At 39.4% G+C, this 5850-nt stretch overlaps 1 long non-coding RNA gene across 1 annotated transcript; it reads left to right on the forward strand.

Moving 5' to 3' along the window:
• Nucleotides 1–415: 415 nt before the first annotated feature.
• Nucleotides 416–5325, forward strand: LOC128950673 (uncharacterized). Its single transcript, XR_008484384.1, has 3 exons — nucleotides 416–505; nucleotides 4208–4329; nucleotides 4590–5325. It is a non-coding gene; the product is annotated as an uncharacterized LOC128950673 (long non-coding RNA).
• The last annotated feature ends 525 nt before the right edge of the window (nucleotides 5326–5850 follow it).

A 5850-nucleotide genomic window follows, 5' to 3' on the forward strand; every position in this document is an offset into this window, starting at 1 on the left:
AGGAGCAAAAATAAAATAAAATAAAATAAAATAAAATTTGCAGATTTGAATAGAAAAGTTACTGAACCAGATACCCGTCAATTTACTTCATATGGAAGAAGTAGTAACCTGAATAATTTTAAAGGTGAAATTCAAAGCTGAAGCAAACTTTTGTCTAATCCTTGTTTTACATCCATAAACCTAAGTGTATTTCTCATTCTGGTCCCCTCTCCCAATGGTTCAACTAACAAACAATTTCTTCATTACTATCCATGGCTCTTTTGCCTTTTTCTGTGCTTCTCTCTGCCCACAGCCTAATCACCTCCCCAGGTTGTTCTGTGGTTAATTAGGGTCAGACACTTTGGCAGTGTAAAGTGATTTATTCAGTGGACTTGAAAGAAGCCAAGGCAATGTCACACACACTTACCAGCTGAGAACCAAGAACTCCAACTCCCTCTTGTTCTCAAGCTCTGGGCTCCCACAGAACACCAGGATTCTTGTGCCTTTCCCGAGAAACATCAAAAAAGTAGTTTGACTGAATTAGCCTCTCAAATGTTACAATATATTGATATTTCCTTATAAAGGCAGATTCTAAAATTTAATTTCTGAATTTCCAAATTCCCTCTGAGAACTGGAAGGAAATAATTTTCATCTCTTGCATGAGGGCAAAGAGGTTATTTTAGCAAAGTTTGCAATATCGAGTATTTAACTATTCTGTCATATAACAGTGAGCAAGCTGGGGACTACTCAAGAAAGCTGGATTTCTTCAGAAATCTATAGATATTCTGATAATATTCAACTTCAAATATTGATTTATTTATTGCTCTGAGATGCCTGTTGCTTTTCCATTATTCCTTGTTACTAATCTTTGGGAGTCTTCTACATTTTTTCACAATCAGTTAAGTTTAAGGGTTCATTCACAGATAAGTCAGACTTTTCAAAAGCTGGGGCTATTGGCCATAAATTGTCTTTGTCAGAGCCACCAAACGTGTGTTCTCTTCTATTGCTATGTCTAACTGCTTGTGCACAGAAATGTACACTCCTCAAGTTCTGATGTCAGAAGGCATCAAAGAAAAGGATTATAGGAATTAATAAGAAGCTGCTGACAAGATGGCCATTGGCAGAAAAAAAAAATCACCCTTTCACATATAAAACATAGAGAGCTGGGATTTCACTTGCCAGATAGAAAGGCATATTAAAGATAAGAAATAATTTTTATATGCCATTTTATGATCCAGATTCTATTATTTCAAGACTTCCATACTGATAAACAATAGCAATACGAGAAGACTGGGCATTTTGAATATTACTGCAGGGCTTCTGTGATGACTTTCTTAGTTTTCAGGAATATATGGAATATATATACTTTATGCTTTCATTGTGAGGTAAATCTCAGCCTTTGCCTAATTTATGGAAAGATAAAAACATCACTGGTTAGAACTAGCAAGATTTTTCAGAGGGCAACACTATAAATCCACAAAACTGCATACTTTTCAACTGACAATACTAGATCATTTGAAAAAAAAATGTCTGTTTCCATCTGGTCAGCATCTGTTAAACTCCATGGTTTACAGGACACATGAGATTTTTTTTTGATCTAGCTTCTGCTAAGTTTGGCCCAATTTAATTTCAAAACAAGTAGATGCACAAAATTAGAGAGATGAGAGTGAAAGAGGACAATCTTCTTTATACTTAACCTCGGAGATACCTGAACACCTCTGGTATGAAACACAGATTAATTACTTGGCTCTTCTGCATGCTGATCCCAACCCTCTTTATTTCAGTTCTTGAGAATCCTGTCCTTTGATGAAAACCACTATGGAATAGAAGACATTTGTAGCCTTTACTTATTTTAAGCTTTACTTGTTATTAGCTTATTTCATTGGCCAATGACTGTGAAAAACATTTTAAAATTCCTTCAGTCAAGGACAGCTTTCTCAACTTGTGAGACAAACAAGAACTGACATGGGAAAGCTGGAGTGCCCAGGATCCCATGCTAGGTGAGGAGCAGTCCGTATGTCTCAGCTCCATCCTCTGTCCCTTCACCCAGGATCTCTGTTCAAGGTGGGTACAGCCAAGTGGTCACTTTAGAAGCCACTGTTACTGATCTTATAGCTGTCCCAACAACCACAAATTAATCACAGCAGTAAGCAATGCTAGTTTTACTTGTTAGCATCATCTGATTTCCCTCATTGCTAAACATCCAACTTTTGTCACTTCAGTTATTGAAAATTTACTCTTTAATAAAATACAGGTGACACAAACGCATGTGAAATACATCTGCTGTATTAGCAAAGATATCAGTGGGTTCTCATCATGAAAAAGTATTAAATCCTTTTTTTAATACTTTGAAATGCATTTTCATACAAAATGCCTCATTGTCCTGTTTATTGGGTGACTTTCACCCAATTTCATACCATCGTTACTCTGCTTTCCCTGGGGAATTACTACTGATTTGAAGCAGCATTAGATAAAGATGAGGCCGTACCATAATTCAGAACGACTTGAAGTTTCCTTTATTTTGTGAAAGGATGATTTAACATTAGATGAAGCATTTCTTGAAATCTTTTAATAAAATTGAAGTTCTACTGAAATATCATGTTTAGAGGTAATCGCATGCCTTAGAAGTCACAGATTATGTGTATCATGTAAGATATTAAACCTGTCAAGATGTTGTTTTTAATACGTCTTTTAGTTAAGACCATGTCTTGACATGAATTATTCCTAGCATAGTTTCTCACACACTGGTTCAGCAAGCAATCACCCACTACATCCATCATTTCTGTGGCTGTCTCACCATATGTCTCAGAGGGGTGTAGGGGGGAAGTTTCTAGTTAATAATTTTTTTTTTGCATTTGGTATGCAAATCACTTAAAATTGAATGATGTGGCAATTTCAAGTAGTATTGTCTTAAGAAACACTGGAGTTTCAGGACTAAGCTAAATTTGATAGGCTTAGTGGATGGTTTGTTTTCTTTTTTTTGCTTGCATCTTAACAAAATTTTACAGCTAGAAAAAATTCTCATTATAATCTCCAGCCTATTTCCTCCTCAGAGATATGCTTGCAAAAATTGACTTTATATTATCTTAGCGAAAGGCTTTCTGTTCATAATATTTCAAACCTTCATCTGTCCTTGGCTGCTGTGACATTCATCCATCTGACAAAATGGGGGGGAAAAAATGCCAGCCTCTGAGTGAGTGCTCCTTTAAGTGAATTTGTTAGCCAGGCATGAAGGATGCTGTGCTCACTGAGGCCACTCTGGGAGCCACAGCCGCGAGAGTCCGTGACTCCTGCACGGGGCAGGGCAGGGAGGCTCGGCTGCACTCCATCCACTGGGCTTCTCTTGCTCCAAACAGCAATCTGCTTCCATCAGCTGGGAGTTAAAACTCACAACCTGTGTAGGTTGCTCTTGGCTCTCTGAAGATGCACATGATGAGATAAACAATGGTTTGTAAGTTTCAGATTCATTTCCTAACCTTGCAAAAAGCTCTGCGTACTGCTGCTCGGTACTGGGAGTTGTCCGGCCATAAATGCGTGTGAGTAAAGCACAGAAGGCTCAAATCTAGGGAATGAAGCAGAGCTTGAATAAAATCTTTGCACAAAATCAGAAAGGCACCAAGACCTGAATTTCTCAGCTGTATAAGCAGTCAAGCCTCAGCTGGACCCAGAACAAGACAGAGATGGGGAAAAAGGACATTATTAATTTCTATCTGAGATTTTCTAGAAGGGTTGTGCTGTGACTTGTGACTTGTGCATAGACTACCAGGGAGTCTCTCAGGCTGCCTGCACTTTCTTTCTCTGTAGGTAATAGCAGGGATGCACAGAAATTTTTGCCACCAACAACTGGTTTTTATTTCATACTTTGCAGTTAAGACACATTTTAAAAGCAGCTCTGTGTTTCATAGGATCAAAGATCAACTTGAAGCTTAGCTTATGAGACACATACAGCAGCGTATTGAGCATGTTTTCATTTTCCCATTCAGCAGGAAGAGTTTCACACTTCTGACAAGGGTTCCTCCTATGCAAAGCACTTATGTACAATCCAATTAAATAAACAGTGAAAAGAAAGATCATAGGATCAGAAATTTTTTATACACTTTCCAGTGTTTTTTTCTCATAAAGTCATGAGAAAGAGCCTGGTGGAGGGGTGGTATGTAGATTTCCTTCTGCCAGGTGGCTGTACAAATATATCTCTCTTGGTGCCTGATTGATCTTTTTACTTGTGAAGGTTTTTCTGCATAGTGGAACAGCTTCAGTCAGAGAAACAACAGATCACACCCCACACACTCTGCTCCAGCTCCTGCTCATGTCCCAGCATCACAGCTGTTGGGCCTCTCCTATGGAGGATAGGTGAGAAATTTGGGATTGAACCTTTCTGGGCAGAAAGCTGAGGTAGAGTCTCGAAGAGTCTCCACAAATGATCCAACTTTTAATTATTTAATTAATTTTTTTAAATGAACCAAACAAACAAAAATATAATATCAGGCAACCATGGAGTTTAGATTCCTCCATATGTGAGAGCCAAGGAAACTATTTCAAAATTACTGTTCCGAGTATATGCACTTTAATTTTGCTGGTTTTTGGCAACTACATCTTTTTTTTTTTTACAGGAGATCCTTACACTGTGTCCTGGAAAGCAGTCCCATTCATTCCTGAACAGAAGAGCTACAAATGCTACATTCCCCACTATTCACAGAGAAGTGGCTGTTTCTCAAGCTGCCAGGATACTGTCAGTGACCAAATTTCTCAGCTGAGAATATTTCTGTTATTCAGAAACGGGAAGTCTTGTGATTGAGTGCCTTTGAGAGCCATTTTGTCCAGCACAAAGTAGCTCTTTGGAGCTAAGCTGTGCCACTGCATCCAGCAATTATTAAGGTATTTCCCTAGTGCACTGATATTTTGAAGCTAGGCCTGAATGCTCCTGAGTCACACTATGGAGCTCCAAACCTCTGCATCTTCATTGAAACATTACCTTCCCTTTCACACAAAAAATATTTGGTTCTTGAACAGCCACTCTTCACAGGCACCTGCCTGGGCCCTCCGTCCCACTGAGGTCACTGAGCCACTTACAGTCCTGTTAGGGAATCGTCACCAAAAACTGTTGACCCAAACCCCTGTGGGCCATGCTGGTGTTTAGGTCTCAAAGTCTTTGCCTTTCAGATGTAAGACAGGAAGCTACAGAGCAGCCTGAGGCAGTGATGCTTTCTCCCATGGCTCTTGTACCGCAGAGCCAGAGGTTGTACCATAGAGCCACAAAATCACAGATTTGTTTAGGCTGGAAAAGGCCTTTAACATCATCAGGTCCAACCACTCACCTATCACTGCCATGTTCACCACAGTATCATAGAATCAGAATTGTTGGGGTGGGAAAAGACCTCTGAGATCAGCAAGTCCAACGAGTAACCCACCACTGCCAAGTCCATCCCTTACCCACGTCCCCAAACACCACAGACATACATTTTTGGAACACTTTTAGGGATGGTGATTCCATCACTGCCCCTGGCAGCCCGTTTCAGTGCTTGACCACCCTTTAAGTGAAGAAATGTCAGAACCTGACACAACTCCAGGCCATTTCCTCTTGTCCTATTGCTTGTTACATGGGAGAAAATACCAAACCCCACCTGTCTGTAATATTCTTCCAGGTATTGGTGGACAGCAATAAGGTCCCTCCCAAGTCTCTGTTTCTAAACAATGCCCATCTTTGTCTTAGATCATTTTTCATGGAAAATTTCTTTCTTCCATAAAAAAATATGGTTATTTTTATTTTACTGTTAGAATAGAGCCTGCAGATGTGACCCAAACCTTGATTCACCTCTTTCAAAAGTAACAAAGAACCAGATGTGCATGGAAAGGTAGAATAGTCTTTGGCCA

Source organism: Melozone crissalis, unplaced genomic scaffold (assembly GCF_028551555.1).
Source record: "Melozone crissalis strain CALT ecotype California unplaced genomic scaffold, PUWL_Pcris_2 ptg000006l_1, whole genome shotgun sequence".
Lineage (NCBI taxonomy): Eukaryota > Metazoa > Chordata > Aves > Passeriformes > Passerellidae > Melozone > Melozone crissalis.